Source organism: Oryctolagus cuniculus, chromosome 19, assembly GCF_051225735.1.
Source record: "Oryctolagus cuniculus isolate XC-2025 breed Fujian yellow rabbit chromosome 19, ASM5122573v1, whole genome shotgun sequence".
NCBI lineage: Eukaryota > Metazoa > Chordata > Mammalia > Lagomorpha > Leporidae > Oryctolagus > Oryctolagus cuniculus.
Window position 1 is genome coordinate 20,636,360 of NC_142885.1, and position 18,024 is coordinate 20,654,383.

The 18,024-nt window shown below is 41.1% G+C and overlaps 1 long non-coding RNA gene and 1 pseudogene across 1 annotated transcript in view; both read right to left on the reverse strand.

Annotated features, from left to right (window-relative positions):
• Positions 1-18,024, reverse strand: part of LOC138846963 (uncharacterized) — a 37,159-nt gene that overhangs the window by 8,091 nt on the left and 11,044 nt on the right. The window lies entirely within an intron of this gene.
• On the reverse strand, positions 15,600-17,132 carry LOC127488612 (progestin and adipoQ receptor family member 3 pseudogene; annotated as a pseudogene).

Below are 18,024 nucleotides of genomic sequence, written 5' to 3' on the forward strand. Positions count from 1 at the left end.
CACAATACCAGAATTCAAGACATATTTCAGAACAGTTACAATCAAAACAGCCTGATACTGGCAAAAACTACACATGTAGACCAATGGAACACAACAGAAACTCCAAAACTCAATCCACACTTCTACTAATAATTTATCTTTGACAAAGGATCTAAAATCTAACCCTGTGACAAGGTGAATCTCTTCAAAAAATGGTGCACAAAAAGAAAATAGAAACCTACCTTATTCTAATACAAAAATCAACTCAAAAAGGATCAAGGACCTAAATGTACAACCTAAGACCTTCAAATTCTTAGAGAACATTGTGGAAATGATGCAAGACATTGCCATGTGCAGACTTCTTAGAACCCAGAAGCACAGGCAATAAAAGCAAAAACATACAAATGGGATTACATCAAGCTGAGAAGCATTTGCACTGTAAACAAAAACTCAGAAAAGTTCACTTTGCAACTGACAGAATGGGAGAAAATCTTTGCAAACTATGTAACTGATAAAGTATTAATATGCAGGATGTATAAAGTGCTCAAAAAACTCAACAACAACAAAACAAACAATGCAGTTAAGAATGCGCAACAGACTTGAACAGACATTCTTCAAGAAAGGAAATTCAAATGGACAACAGACACATGAAAAAATGCTCAGGATCACTAGCCATTAGGGAAATGCAAAGCGAAACCACAATGAAGTTTCACCTCACCACAGACAGAATGGTTTGCATACAGAAATCAACGAACAACAAATGCTGGAAAGGATGTGGCAAAACAGTACCTAGGGGCCAGTGCCATGGTGCACTAGGTGAATCCTCCTCCTGCGGTGCTGGCATCCCATATGGGCACCAGGTTCTAGCCCTGGTTGCTCCTCTCCCAGTCCAGCTCTCTGCTGTGGCCCAGAAAAGCAGTGAAGGATGGCCCAAATGCTTGGGACCCTGCACCTGTATGGGAGACCAGGGAGATGCACCTGGCTCCTGGCTTTGGATCAGTGTAGCTCCAGCCATTGCGGCCATTTGGGGGTGAACCCCTGGATGGAACACTTTTCTCTGTCTGTAACTCTTCCTGTCAACTATTAATATAATTATAATATATTAATAATATTAAGAATATTATTATTATAAAACAGTACCCTAATCCACTGGGAATGTAATCTGGTGAAGTAATTGTGGAAGACAGTATGGAGATACCTCAAAGAGCTGAAAATAGATGAACCATAGGAACCAGCAGTGAATTCATGGGAATTTACCTAAAAAAATTGAAATCAGCAGATGAAAGAGTTATCTGTGCCCACATGTTTATGGCAGCCCAATTCACAACATCCTCGATATGGAATTCACCTAGATGTCTATCAAATGATAACTAGATAAAGAAATTATGGAGACCAGCACTGTGGCAAGGTGGAATAAGTCTCCTACCTGCTGCACCAGCATCCCATAGTGGAGCCAGTTCAAAGCCTGGCTGTTCCCTGATGAAGGCCTAGGAAAACAGTGGAAGATGGCCCAGGTCCTTCAGCCCCTGCACAGTGTGGGAGACCCAGAAGAAGATCCTGGCTCCTGGCTTCACATCAGCCCAGATATAGCCATTGCATCCATTTAGGGAGTGAACCAGAACGAAGACCTCTTATTCTCTGTCTCTCCTTCTCTCAACTCTGCCTCTCAAATAAATAATTCTGGAAAAAAAGTAACGGTGGTATATATACATTATGGAATACTATTCAGCAAGAAAAAATGGAATGCTGTCTTTTGCAATAAAATGGATACAACTGAAAACAACCATTATACTTAGTGAAATAAGCCAGTCGCAAAAAGACAAATATCATATGTTGTCCCTGATCTGTGGTAACTAATATAGTACTTAACACGTAATAATGTGTAGGAGTAAAATGAGTATTTTGAGATATGATGCTTTTTTTACAAGCCTTGTCTCATGTTGAGGAACAATTTATTTTCTTCATACTATTTGTTGAACTTTCTACTTAATGAACAGTGAATATTATGAGTATAAAGTTACCTGAAAATATTTTTCTATTAGAATTAACAGTGAAAACAGCAGAGGGAAGAGGAAGAAGTATGGGCTAGAGGAAGTGTTGGGTGCGAGGAATCAATATGTTCCTGAATATGTATATGGCAAGTACATGAAAATTGTTTACCTCACATAAAATTTTTAAAAAATAGATAAGTCTCTGGGCAACTGCTGTGGCTCATTATTCTAATCCTCTGCCTGTGGTGCCAGCACACCGGGTTCTAGTCCCAGTCGGGGTGGCGGATTCTGTCCAAGTTGCTCCTCTTCCAGTCCAGCTCTCTGCTGTGGCCCGGGAAGGCAGTGGAGGATGGCCCAAGTACTTGGGCCCTGCACTGGCATGGGAGACCAGGAGAAGCACCTGGCTCCTGGCTTTGGATCAGCGTGGTGCGCCGGCCGCAGCGGCCATTGGGGGGTGAACCAATGGAAAAGGACGACCTTTCTCCCTCCTCTCTCTCTCTCTGTCCACTCTGCCTGTCAAAAAAATAGATAATCCTCTAACAAGACTGACAAAGAAAAAGAGAGAAAAAAACTCAAAAAATAAGATTAGATGAAAAAGCAGACATTATAACCAACACTACTGAAACACAAGGCTTCAAAAGAAACTGCCATTCAATATTATATGCAAATAAACTGGAAAACCTCAGAAAAATGGAGAAGTTTGTCAATACAAATAAGTTACCAAATTTAATCCAGAAAATAAAGACAATCTAACAGACTCATAAAAAGTAGTGGTATTGTAGCAGTAAGCAAAATTCTTCCATCAATGTAAAGTCCAGGACTTGATGGCTTTATTATCCAATTCTACAAAACTTTAAAGACAAACTCCAACAATATTCAAACTATTTGAAAACACTGCCAAACACTTTTTAGGAGGCCAACATTATTTTGATGCCAAAAACGAACAAAGACACAAAATGGAAAGACTACAGGCCTATTTCCTTGAAGAACATAGATGCAAAGATTCTCAACAAAGTACTGTTGTGGAGTTTCTTGATCTCTTTGTAAATTCTGGGTATGAATCCTTTATCTGTAGCATAGCTTGCAAATATTTTTTCCCATTCTGTCGGTTGCCTCTTCACTCTCCTGACTGTTGCTTTTGCAGTACAGAAACTTCTCAATTTGATGCAATCCCAATTATTAATTTTGGCTTCGACTGCCTGCACCTCCAGGGTCTTTTCAAGGAAGTCTTTGCCGGTGCCAATATCTTGCAGGGTTTCTCCAATGTTCTCTAATAATTTGATGGTGTCGTGTCGTAGATTTAGGTCTTTAATCCATGTTGAGTGGATATTGTGTAAGGTGTAAGGTAGGAGTCTTGCTTCATGCTTCTGCATGTGGAAATCCAGTTTTCCCAGCACTATTTATTGAATAGACTGTCCTTGATCCAGGAATTGGTTTTAGATCCTTGATCAAATATAAGCTGGCTGTAGATGTTTGGTTTGATTTCTGGTATTTCAATTCTGTTCCATTGGTCTATCCATCTATTTCTGTACCAGTACCATGCTGTTTTGATTACAGCTGCCCTGCAATATGTCCTGAAATCTGGTACTGTGATGCCTCCAGCTTTGTTTCTTATTTATTTATTTATTTATTTATATATTTTTTTGACAGGCAGAGTGGAGAGTGAGAGAGGGAGACAGAGAGAAAGGTCTTCCTTTGCCATTGGATCACCCTCCAATGGCTGCCGCGGCCGACTCTCTGCAGCCGGCGCACCACGCTGATCCGATGGCAGGAGCCAGGTGCTTCTCCTGGTCTCCCATGGGGTGCAGGGCCCAAGGACTTGGGCCATCCTCCACTGCACTCCCGGGCCACAGCAGAGAGCTGGCCTGGAAGAGGGGCAACCAGGAAAGAATCCAGCACCCCGACCAGGACTAGAACCCGGTGTGCCGGCGCCACAAGGCGGAGGATTAGCCTGTTGAGCCCCGGCGCCGGCCCCGGCTCTGTTTTCATTGTACAAAATTGCTTTAGCTATTCGAGTTCTCCTGCGTATCCATATGAATTTCAGCATAATTTTTCTAGATCTGAGAAGAATGTCCTTGGTATCTTGATACAAACAACCCACTTAAGAGATGAGCCAAGGACCTCAATAGACATTTTCCAAAAGAGGAAATCCAAATGGCCAACAGGCACATGAAAAAATGTTCACAATCACTAGCAATTAGGGAAATGCAAATCAAAACCACAATGAGGCTTCACTTCACCCTGGTGAGAATGGCTCAGCTTCAGAAATCTACCAACAACAGATCCTGGCGAGGATGTGGGGAAAAAGGGACACTAACCCACTGTTGGTGGGAATGCAAACTGGTCAGGCACTATGGAAGCCACTCTGGAGATTTCTCAGAAACCTGAATAGAACCCTACCATACAACCCAGCCATCCCACTCCTTGGAATTTACCCAAAGGAAATTACACTGGCAAACAAAAAGGCTGTCTGCACCTTAATGTTTATTGCAGCTCAATTCACAATAGCTAAGACCTGGAATCAACCTAAATGCCCATCAACAGTAGACTGGATAAAGAAATTATAGGATATGTACTCTGTAGAACACTATGCAGCAGTAAAAAAAAAAAAATGAAATACAGTCATTTGCAACAAAATGGAGGAATCTGGAAAACATTATGCTGAGTGAAATAAGCCAGTCCCAAAGGGAGAAATATCATATGTTCTCCCTGATCGGTGACAAGTAACCGAGCACCAAAAAGGAAACCTGTTGAAGTGAAATGGATACTATGAGAAACGGTGACTTGGTCAGCCCTTGCCCTGACTGTTGATGAACAACTTAATACTTTACCCCTCTTAATATTTTTTTGTTCTACTTAATACTATTGGTTGAATTCTGTAATTAATACACAGTTTTTCTTAAGTGTTGAAACTTAACTGAAAAGTGATCGCTGTTAAATATAAGAGTGGGAATAAGAGAGGGAAGAGATGTGCAATTCTGGACATGCTCAAGCTGACTTGCCCCAAATGGTAGAGTTAGAGACATACCAGGGTATTCCAATTCAATCCCATCAAGGTGGCATGTACCAATGCATGTCACTAGTCCAAGTGATCAATTTCTGTTCACAGTTGATCATAAGGATAGGATTGAGAGTCAAAGGGATCACATAAACAGGACTAGTGTCTGAAAATACTAATCAATAGAATAAAAAAGGGAGAGAACAATCCAACATGGGAAGCGGGATACACAGCAGACTCATAGAATGGCGGATGTCCTAAACAGCATTCTGGCCTCAGAATCAGCCCTTAAGGCATTCAGATCCAGCTGAAAAGCCCGTGACAGTATTTCAGGGATGGAAATCCAAGACACTCTGTCAAAAAAAAAATGACCTAAAGGAAAGATCTCTGTGAGTGAGATCCCAGTGGAAAGAACAGGTCATCAAAGAAGGAGGTACCTTTCTCTGAAGGGAGGAGAGAATTTCTACTTTGACTATGACCTTGTCTCAATATGATCAGAGGCAGGAAACTCAAAAGGCTTCTATAGCCTTGGCAACTCATGACAAGAGCCTAGGGTGATTACTGATGCCATAAACAAGAGTGTCAATTTGTTAAGTCAGTAACAGGAGTCACTGTGCACTTACTTCTCATGTAGGATCTCTGTCCTTAATGTGCTGTACATAGTGATTTAATGCTATAACTAGTATTCAAACAGTATTTTTCAGTTTGGGTTTCTATGTGGGTGCAAACTGTTGCAATCTTTACTTAATATATACTATATATATATATATATATATATATATATATAAAGAGAATTGAAAATGAATCTAGATGTGAATGGAAGGGGAAAGGGAGCAGGAAAGGGGAGGGTTGCAGGTGGGAGGGAAGTTATGGAGGGAAAGCCATTGTAATCCATAAACTGTACATTGGAAATTTATATTCATTAAATAAAAGTTTAAAAAGTACTACATAAACAATTCAAAGCCTCAAAAAGCTCATACATAGGCCGGCGCCGCGGCTCACTAGGCTAATCCTCTGCCTAGCGGCGATGGCACACCAGGTTCTAGTCCCGGTCGGGGTGCCGGATTCTGTCCTGGTTGCCCCTCTTCCAGGCCAGCTCTCTGCTGTGGCCAGGGAGTGCAGTGGAGGATGGCCCAGGTGCTAGGGCCCTGCACCCCATGGGAGACCAGGAAAAGCACCTGGCTCCTGGCTCCTGCCATCGGATCAGCGTGGTGCGCCGGCCGCAGCACACTGGCCGCGGCGGCCATTGGAGGGTGAACCAATGGCAAAGGAAGAGCTTTCTCTCTGTCTCTCTCACTGTCCACTCTGCCTGTCAAAAAAAAAAAAAAAGCTCATACATAACTATCAATCGGAATTGATCCCAGAAATGCCATGCTGGTTCCATTTTGCAAAACAATCAACATCATAAATTAATCAACATAATGAAAGAATAGAAACCATACTCAAATTAGATGCAGAGAAAGCATTTGGTATGATTTATTACCCTTTTATGGTACAAAAAAAAATCCCTCCACAAATTAGGCATAGCAGGAACATGCCTCAAAATCATAAAGGTGATATTTGACAAACCAACTGCCAATATTATGCTGAATCAGGAAAAGATGAAAGCATTTTGTCAAAATCTGTGACAACACAAGGATGTCCACTTTCACCACTCTGACCGAATAAAGTACTGTAAATTTTCACAAGAGCAATTAGAGAGGAGAACAAAATAAAAGGCACTAAAATTGGAAAAGAGCAAGTCAAATAATTAATGTTTGCAGGTGACATGATGTTGCTCCTGGAAGAACACAAACATTACATTAAAATGCTGCTTGAACTGATAAACCAATTCAGCAAAGTTTAAAGGTAGAAATAAACATACCAAAAAAAGCTGCTTTTTTACATATTAATGATGGCCTCACTGACAGAGAAATCAGCAAAAAATCCAATTTACAATAACCACAAAAATTAGTATATTGAGGAATAAATTTAATCAAATGAGTGAAAGATCTCTATAATGAAAATTCTCAAACACCGACCAAAGAAACCATCAAGGACACAAAAAATGGAAAGATACTCCTGCTTGTGGATTGGAAGAATCTATATCTTTAAAAAAAACTATTTCACGTAAATAAATCTACAGAATACCAATGACATTCTTTACAGAATTAGAGAAACAACCCTCAAATTCATAAGGAACCACAGAAGATCCAGAACCTCTAAGGTGATCCTGAGGAAATAAAAATCAAGCTGGAGACATCACAATACCTGACTTCACAACATATTAAAAAGCTACACAAATTAAAACATCATGTGACTGGCAATAAAAAAACCGAGACACAGACCAGTGGAGCAAAACAGAGAATCCCAAAGTTAATCTAAATACATACAGCCACCTGATTTTTGACAAAAGGGTTCAGACCATTCATTGGTGTAACGATAATCTCTTCAACAAATGGTGCTGGCAAAGCTTGATGTATTTACATAGAAGAACGGAATTGTATCCATATCTCTCATCATTATAAAAATCAAGTCAGATGCTTCAGCCATGCACTTCTCATAAGACGGTTCTTACAAGTATGGTCAAAAACAGTGAGGCCAGGTGCCAGTGCTGTGGTGTAGTGGGTAGGGCAGCCAGCAGCACTGGAATCCATTGTGGGGACCAGTGCCTGCCCTGGATGCTCCACTTCTGATCCAGCTCCCTTTTAGAGGCCTGGGGAATGGCTGTTGAGGATGGGTTGATTGTTTGGGCCTCTGTCACCCTGTGGGGAGACAAGGTGGGGCCCCTGGCTCCTGGCTTCTTATAACCAGTATAGATAAAAGATTTCTTTCTCTCCATCCCTCTCTGTAACTCTGACTTTCAAATAAACAAATAAATCCCCCAAACAAACCAAAAAATCTATAGTGGTTTCTCATTAAGGGCAGTCCACCTGGGGTAGATTAACCATTCAATCAGATGTGTGTGAGATTCCCCATTCCCCAGTTTGCAATGAACATTTTCTCTTGGACTGCTGCTAAGCTGTCCTAGGTTTTCCAGGGCAAGGCAGGCAAATTATTTCCTTGGGAACCCCCCAATGTTGTTACCCTGTTATCTTTCCTCCTAGCTTGGACATTTTCTCCAGGGAATTCTCATCTAATTTTTTTGCCTGGAGAGTCGAAGTCTGACTATTCAAATTCTTAAAATCTGAGAGAAAATAACGTCCCAGTATTCAGTGAATAATTTTCACTGGATCTCTTTTCAGCACAGGATCTTTTTCTCAACTCTACCTATAGGACCCTCTGAAGGGAATGAAACCTGGGCTACAGCCTGGATGGGCAGGGCAGAGGCTCCCCAGTGCACTGTGAGTACGCTCATTAAACACTCTTTTACCCTCAACTTCATGCCCACCTCAGCAGCCTGAGGCTTGGGGGGTTTGCATTGCGTTACTGAGGCCATTTCTCAACTTTCCCCACTGCAGGCTCACAGCTTATGTCTATGTTTTCACCTGCTCATCTGCTTTCTTCTTTCCAGAGTTTTGCTGCTGTTGTTTTCTCTCTCATTCTTTGTGCTCTTGAGTGTTCATGCCTTCTTCAAAATGATTTTTATTGATAAACAGCATTTAGGATGGAGCAGAGATGTTTGTGCATTTGTTCAGAATTTAAGATTTTAACTGAAATTCTGTTTTATCCTTTATATTTAAACGTTTAGTCCATTTGGAAATGTGATTTCATTCTATGAAGAAAACTGTCTTAATTTTCAAAGGTTAGATATTCTCCCCCAGTGCCTTCTATCGGATAACTTACTTTTACCTACAGATTATTAATATATTTATATAATCTTTAATATTATAGACTACATTTTCTTTGGCCCCTAATTCTCTGCAGAGCCCCAGGAAACTCATCCCCCAACATCCTATCCATCCCTGTCTCCACTGTCTCCAACTCTACTGAAGCCCACCAGGACCCTACATTTCTCCGCATGCCTGTGGGGCTACCCACATGACCCTCTCTGCCATGGTTATGAAGTTCACATCTCTGCCTGGGCTGCCCAACCCTAGGGAATGGGGTGTCCCTTCCCCTCCCCTTGGGCACCCAGGCCATGGCCACCACTGGGGCAGCCACAACTGCTCACCAGTTTCTCCTCTCCAGGAAGAAGGCCCAGCTGGGGTTGAGCAGGAAGCCGTGCAGTCTCCAGAAATAAATAACCTGTAGTCTATGCAGATGATGGAATATTGCTCTGTGTTAAGAGATGAGTGATCATACCATGAAAAGCTTGCATAGGAGAACCAGGAATGTATATTCCTAAGTAAAAGAAACCTATTTTTGTGATTTCAACTATAGGACAGTCTAGAACAGACTTAACTATGGAGACAGTAAAAGGATCAGTGGTTGCCTAGGACAAGAATTTTAAGGCAGAGAAAATAACTCTGCATTAAATTATGATTGATATGTGTTGTTGTACATTTTTCAAAGCCTGTAGGATATATCACACCAAGAGTGAATCTGAGTAAACTGTGGACTACGGGTCATAGTGATGTGTCAATGTAGGCTAATTAATGAGAATAAACATACCGTCCAGTGGGGGATGTTGATATAGGTGAAATGTGGGGGGGGGGGCAGAAGAGGAAAATCTCTGTATCTCCACTTAATATTTTTCTGTAAACCTAAAACTGTTCCAAAAATAAATAAAGTTTATTTTTTAAAATGAAACATTCACAGAAGCATAAAAAATCAAACACCTAGAAATAAATCTGATAAAAGTCCAAGATCCCTTTGTGAAAATCATGAAGCATTACTGAGAGAAATAAAACATGAATTATTTAAGTAGAAAGATATAACATGATTATTGATTGTATACTTAATGTTATAATGATCTCAATTCTCTTTCAGCTACTGTTCTATAGCAAAGATGTGATTCTAAATTTTATATGGAAACCCAAAAGCTTAAGAATGGCCAAAGTAAACTTTTGAAGAAGAAGATGAGAGGACTTGCTCCCCAGGACATACAGACACATTAGTTCTGGTAATTAGGACAATCTGATAATGGGCAAGTTAAACAGTGGAAGGGAACTGATGATTCCAAAGCTAACTCACACAGAATGGGCTTGATGTATTGTAAGGATGGTACTTTAAAATAAGAGAAAGATGACTGTCTTTCCCATAAGCAGAAGTGGGGCAAGTGGGACTCATGTGCAAAAAAATATTAAAACTTGACTGCTATGTTTAGTTTCACGAGATTCAGAACTAAATGCAAAAGGCAAAACAATAAAAAAGGGAAGGCAACATAAGGTGATATCTTCTTGTTCTCAGGGTAAGGAAATATCCTTAAATTATGACACACAAAATACAAATCATGTCCTAAACAGCACTCTGGCCTCAGAATCAGCCCTTAAGGCATTCGGATCTGGCTAAAAAGCCCATGAGAGTATTTTTGGCATGCAAAGGCAAGACAGTCTTGCAAAAAAATGACCAAATGAAAGATCTCTGTGAGTGAGATCCCAGTGGAAAGAATGGGCAATCAAAGAAGGAGGTACCTTTCTCTGAAGGGAGACTAGAACTTCCACTTTGACTGTGGCCTTGTGTAAATCAGATTGGAGTTGGTGAACTCAAGAGGCTTCCATAGCCTTGGCAACTCATGACTAGAGCCTCAGGTGATAACCGATGCCATAAATAAGAGTGTCAATTGTTAGATCAACAACAGGAGTCACTGTGCACTTACTCCCCATGTAGGATCTATGTCCTTAATGTGTTGTACTCTGTGTGTGAATTAATGGTATAACTAGTACTCAAACAGTACTTTATACTTTGTGTTTCTGTGTGGGTGCAAACTGATGAAATCTTTACTTAGTATATACTAGATTGATCTTCTGTATATAAAGATAATTCAAATGAATCTTGATGCGAATGGGATGGGAGAAGGAGCAGGAGATGGGATGGTTGTGGGTGGGAGGGAGGTCATGTGGGGGAAAAGCCGCTATAATCCAAAAGTTGTACTTTAGAAATTTATATTAATTACATAAAAGTTAAAAAATACAAATCATAAAAGAAAACATTTAAAAGTTGGGCCCTATCAAAAGTAAGAGCCTCTGCTCATCTGGAGACAGCATGAAGAGAATGAAAAGGCAGTCTTTTCATTAGTATATAGAAAGAACCAGTATAAATGAGAAAAAGGCAGAGCTTCACCAAGTGGCCAATAGTTTTGATGAAGCAGGTAATTCACAAAGGAGAATATCCAAATAGCCATGAGTACATGGAAATATACTGACTTCATTAATAACTAGGAAAATGCAAGTTGAAGCACCAGGAGCTATCATTACTATAGCCATCAGGATGACAAAAATGAAACTGACTGACAATATCAAGCTTGGCAGGTGATCAGGAGCTAAGGGACTTCTCAGGGATTGTTGAAGGCACACTGGGGTGCCCTCGTTGGAAAAGAGTTTGTCCTGATGCACAGAAGTTCAAAGACACATGAGCTCTATGAGCCACCACTTACAAACAGAGGCACAAATGCCCTCAAAGTCACAGGACCTGGTTGGTGTGCTTCCCCGGATTCCTCTGGAGATCACCAAGGCCCTAGACCTTGATTTAATAGTAATGAATGAGGACGTACGGAGTGCTGGGGTCTGCTCTCCTAAGAGGAGACATTTGGGCTCAGTCTGGGAGGAACAAGACCTGAAGATGACTCCATCTTCCTTCTGTCCTCTGGTCTGTTGGCCCATGGTGAGGTCCGCCCTGCACTTTGTGCTAAAATCCCACCGCTCTGGCTTTTTCAGACATTCTTCCTTGATGCAAAACAAAGTGTGCTAGTCTGAGACCTGCCCTTCAGAAGGGAGTTAGTGGTTCAGGAGGCCTTCGGTCTGGTTTTGTTAGAATGTTAAATGGAGCTCCTTCTTTTTCCCTTCCTGCACTCCCGCCAGCAGCATGGCAGTGTGGGCTCAGTGGTTTCTGAGTGCCCTTAGCTGGTGTCCTTGCACTGCCAGCAGGACAAGGATGTCATCGTCCACCAACCACGAATTAAATCGAGGTGTCTCTCCTTGGGGCAGGGCAGAATGCATATCTCCCCAAGGACAGTGAGGGGGCTTCTGGAGGCCTCCCATTAGCATTATTCCTGGCCTCTAGGCAGTGATATAGAATGATTTCAAACCACGGTTCACTGCTTTTACCTTAGCAACCAGACTGAAGCAGAATCCATGAATGCCCTCTGCAGTGACAAGCTTGATTTATCCTCCTGGGTAGCAACTATTTCCCCATACAAAGAAGGGCTCCATATACATTTATTATCCATTGACATATACTGTGACATCACTGTGGGCCCAAGACAGAGGATTTGTGGAGGAAATAATAAATAAATAAATGAGGACACGATCAGTCTGCAGCCCAGCTGTACTGAGGCCCCTCTGAGACAGTGGAGTGGACCTCCACTCACCGCAGGAGGTTGTAAATTCCTGGCAGAAGGAAGTCTTGGCTTCCGTGTTCTGCGTTTGTTTCCAGGCAAAGAAATGGCCCATATTTCACTTTGTTTTCTCATTTATTTATGTGCTCAGTTATTTACTGTCTGCCATTCCACTAGACTAAGTTTCCAGGCATCATGTGTATTGCATACAGGTATTGTCCCCATGCCCTAGTATAGCCATGGACACGTGGAGGGCCAGGGGATTTTTGTTGAGTGGATCTACAATTTTAAGCTCTGTCTGGAGCAGGATCACTACATGCTACTCCTATTCTACTCTCATGGAACTCCATCCCATCCTTGGGTGGCCCTGCAAAACTTCCCACAAGAAGGTGTCTTGAGTGTGCAAATCTCCATGGAAAATTTGGGACAAAACAGAAGAATGCCATGCAAGTTGATCAGATAGTTTAGGCAGCCAGAGAGTTAGTGTTTCATGGATACAACAGTCTCCTTGCCTCCCCCTCATCCCAGAGATTATCCCTAACACCCCCACCCCATTAGAACCTCTGGCAACTCCAGATCTTGCTGTCACTTTTCCCTTTCCATCTCTCCTTTTCTCAACTCTTCTTTATGCTTTTAGGAAGAATAACTCAACTCTTTTAAGTTCAAGTTACTACCTGAACTCAAAAGCTCACCCTTGCCCCCTCAAACACCATCAGTGCATCAGCCAAATTAAAGAACTCTGTCTCTTAGCAAACCCAGAAGGTCAGAGACAGATCAGTGTTCTCTTCTGGCAGTACTCCCCTTATTCACAACCAAGAATTTCACCTGCTTGTCAGTCTGTTATTTTACCTCTCTGCTTTTCCACGAAGTTAAAACAAACACCAAGTATCCCTCCTGTTCTCCAACATGTTCCTTTCTTTTCTTCCATTCTTTTCTTCCTTTCTGTCTTGTCTTCTTCTCCTTCCTTCCTTCTTTTCTTCCACCTTTCTTAATTAATTCCTCCCTTCCCTCCTTCCTTCCTTTTTACCTGAGAGGGGGAGGGGAGGCAGTAGGGGAGGAAGTGAGGGAAGGAGGAAGGGAGGGAGGGAGAGTGAGAGAAAGAGGGAGGGAGGGAGAGAAACTTGCTCATCTGCTGAATCACTCCCTAAATGCCAGCAATGGCCAGATTTGATCAGAGGCCAATGCTGGGAACATGGAATACATTCCACATCTCCTATGCGAGTGGTAGCAACCCAATTACTTGAGCCATCCTTTATTACCTCTCAGGGTCTCCAACAGCAGGAAGCTGGAGTCAGCTGGAGCCAGGAACCAAACCCAGGAACTCCAGCACGGGATGCAGACATCTTAACTGGCTTCTTTTTTTTTATATTTAGTAAGCCTACTTTATTTACATAATACATATTTTTGCCATGCAGCTTAATAAATTGCACTCAATGTAATGACAGACAAACACTACCTGGCTATTTGAAAATGGCTTTATATAGAAAGATAACTGTACTTAAATGAGTTAATTACAACCCTATAAATTACTGTAGACAATATAAAACAGGCATAGTAATTTTAAAACATAAAGTCTGTAGGTAAAGAACTTTTATAGTTTACACATAGGTAAAATTAACACCAGTTGTTTTTGAGCACTGAAGCTGGATAGCATACTTTTAATCTTATTTTGATAACTATAAAAACAAAATAAATATACAAGGCTCAGATTTGCATGCAAGTTTTAAATGTTCTTTAATGTTAACAATATTGTAAAAATTTTAACAGTAGTGCTGTGCACACAGTAGGTGGTCAATAAAGGCGGATATAAAGAAGTGCTTATAGTTTGACAGAAATCGACTCCTTCATTCCCTACTTTATAATAAATATAACATAGAAAAGATAAAAATGAGAGAAGGCCCTCTTCCAAATTCTAGCCTTTTCATAAACAGTTGAAATATTTACATGGCATAATTCTCTCTACGGTGAGACAGTATATCTTTTAATCAAAGAAAGGTGTTAAAAAATACAGTATATGCATTAATTCATATGGCAAGCATTAAATCAATACACTAAAACAAAAATAGGAATTTAAAATTGAAAAAATTTAATTTCTTTTTAATTTGGAGAAGATTTTATAATAAAAAATGGTTCCATACATAAAATAACTGGACTTCCACTTTATTTTTAACTTGATTGTTAACTACTCAGTGTATTCTGTTTGACCAAAATGACAAAAATATTAATTTAAAAGTAGGCCAACAAAGCATGCTTTAAAGGAAATATCGCCTACTCTTGTACCACTTAACATATACATCGAATTTGTGGCCTTATGAGGTAAGAGAGCCATTTTCAGAGTAGCATTCTGTCATAAAAAACGGGTATGACAGAAAATGCCCTGACTGAACCTAGCTAGGAAATGCTCCTTGCTGAGCGTTGTGGGTGGGGTGGAGGTGAGGGTATGGAATTTGTATTTCAAAAGCACTACACTGGAAAGAAACACAACATTTTACAGATGCATAAACTGAGGTACATTAAAGCAGCTTTCCTAGTATCCGATGTACACAAGGCATTTTGGGAATGAACTTCACCAGGATCAACTTTTTTTTTCTGATATTCAATAATTGTGTTCTGAAAGCAGTTCATGCTCATGAAGAAACTTGGATAATATTTTATATTCCAATAAAAGATGTACATTTTTGTGAATCTGCTTTAAGGGATTTAATTAATGCAGATGAAAATACTACAATACAAGGGGGCAGGGAGCCCTAGTGCGTACATACAAAACGGAGTACGTTTAACACTTCAGGTCCAAGTATCAGTGTTTCTTGGCACTTTGTCAGGGCAATGCATAAAACATGCAGAAGCAGGACCAGAGCACAGGTGAATAGCCACATCACCCAACTGGGCATCGGCATGACTTGTTCTAAGGCCTAAAAGTGCACTTCCAGGTCAAGACGGCCATCTGGGTCCTATGGCCTTGAAATTATTCGCAGCCATATAGCTGGGAACCCCGATCATCAGGAAATTTAGGAATACAAATTCAGAAAAGCAAAAGTTTTCTGGAATTTCAGAGTCAAATTTTCTGTCTTGCAATTAAATTATTACTGGGAATTAAATAGTATCTGGAATTAAAACTTTTGGTGGCTAAAGACTTCTGTGGTTTTACACCATAGAATCTGTTGCCTAATCACGTAGTTACTATCTAATGTGATTCTTATCTGATAGAAAATAACAATGCAAGTTTCTTTTCCTTTTCTCAATACCCCTCTCAACTTGAGAAGAAGTTGCAAGTTTTTGTTCTGGCAAAGTAAAAAAATCCAGTGTTGCTAGAGAGTAGAGAATGTATAACTAAAGGAAATACTATCTTAAGTGCCAGTATCAAACAAAGTATGTATTTAATGGCTAGTGATTATGCAAAATCACTGTCCTAACTTACATGAATACTAAGCACAGGCCGTATCAATCTTGCCTTGATTAGGCACTTAAATTTGACAATTTACTGAAAGTATCTTCTATTAAAGTAATCACACAGGATGACTCCATTTTCTAATGGAAATGAGCCCTTCCTAAGGAAACGAAGCTGGTGGTAAGTAAAATAAAATCCTATTTCTGCACTAGTGTCACATTCATTGTTCAGATGTTTCTTATGATTGCCAGCGAAACTTCACTTTCTGTATAAGCAGAAGATTAGTAGTTTTAAGGGTCCATAAAGCAGTTGTTACTACACAGATACCCAAGTTTATTTTTCCATTTTTATAAAGCATTACTCATGATATATTAAACAAGAGGAAAAAGAAAAACTAATGAGAACCTTAAAAACAGTGGGGTATACAACTCCCCATTATATATTGCTTAACAACTGAATTCACCAGGTGGCCATACCTGAATTCACAAATGTGAAACACAGTCAGGACAAGGCTTGCTATGTCTATACTGCATGACATACACTGTTGACTGATGCCACCAATATAACATCACTACTGCAAGGATATGCCATATTTGGTGGCTTGATCCGAGGTAGTTTAGTTGTCCTGGAAAGTACCGTTCTGGCACTTTGGAAATGTAGAAGAGGAAAGCAAGAAGAGCAATCATATACATCACAAGTACACGGGGTGCAAAGTCCTGTACAATAGGAGCACCGATTCCACCATTGAGCCAAACCCAGTGAAGAGTGGGGATCACTCCATATCCCGAAACAGAACAGAAGATGATAGAACGGAGCCTCTGCCATTGCTGTTTGAGGTAATTGGGATGAATCTGCGCAAAGAACACTGCCAGGATCATGGCCAGCACTGTGATCAAGTACAATAATTATTACAATAAAATGCATAAAATACTCCTGAGACATAGCAGCCCAGTATTCCAATAGAAATTCCTGCATAATCTAATGCCATCCATCTTCGACATGTTTTTTCTGATCAATGGCAAGAAAAAAGGTGATAGCCCACAGAGCAAAGCATACAGACCTGGAAGCAGAAAAGACAAATAGAACAAATTACAAAATCTTCTCTGGATGCACTTGCCGAGGGTAACACAGATGTCATATCATATATTCCCAGGGTGAAGAAGAGAAAGAAACCCAGCAAATGACTCCAGATGTTTACCGTCTCATTAGATAAAATAAACAAACTTTTGATACACAGCCTGGAGGGCAGGTAAGCCCGGTAGCCGTCGGTGATGTAAGGGTTGTCCTTGAGGGACACGGGGATCTGCTCGTAGGTGTAGAGGCAGATGCCGCGGGGCACCAGGACCGGCCAGTACTGGTAGCTGCCCAGCTCGATGTAGTGCGCGCTCTTCAGCAGCTTCTGATGCATCCTTCCAGGCCGCCGCCGCTCGGGTCTCCGGAGCTTGCCCAGGCCCCGCCTCCCCAGGGAGGGGGCTTCGCCGCTGGAGCCCCGCCCCGGAGCCCGCGGACGCTGCGCCTTAACTGGCTTCTTTACCACTAGGTTTAATGCCTGCTTCCTTTCCAATACTTTTATCTAGAGTAAAAGTGGTTTAAAAGATGACAGATGGAGACCTTGACAAAGATAAATAAAATCCTCTAAAAGTCTGGATCCTGAAGCCTAGGTACATGTAGATGTGGGGAAGGGAAATTCCCCTTTTCTTTGCCTTGGTGGTTAGAGAGGTATGTGAGTTGCCTGTATTTATCACACAAGGGTTTTTATTCTTAGGGAAGAAGAGTTAAAGGAGTCATCATTTTGATTCTTGAATTTTCTACGCCCTTTTATCTGTTAAAGTAAAGCTGACTGCTCAAATATAAACCTTGGAATCTTTGGACTCAAAACATCATGCTTACTTCCATTCACATTACAGGTTGCAGGGCCTTCCACATGATCATACAGAGGCCCAGGCCCCTTCTAATTTGTGGCTTCTTTGACCTCTTCTTCCTCTCAGCAGCTTACAGATGCAGACAGACTATGAGGGTAGACATCGCTTCCTAACCACCTGGCACTTCACCAAGCCTGTCTGCTTACATTCCATCGGTGAGAAGCAGTCCCATGTCCCATCTACATATAAGGTGGGGGGGATTGAGAAATGCAGCCCTTGGCTGGACCAGGAAAAACAAACCTTTGGTGGTCACCAGGCCATGCTGGTCAAACCTCAGAACCAAATTTCCATCTGGAGATTAGTCCCAGGTAGTTGGCCTCTTTCCCTCCTCCTGGCCTCAAATCTCAAATATTAGGCTGAGGCTTCTACTCTCAATCCCAGAAGGATTC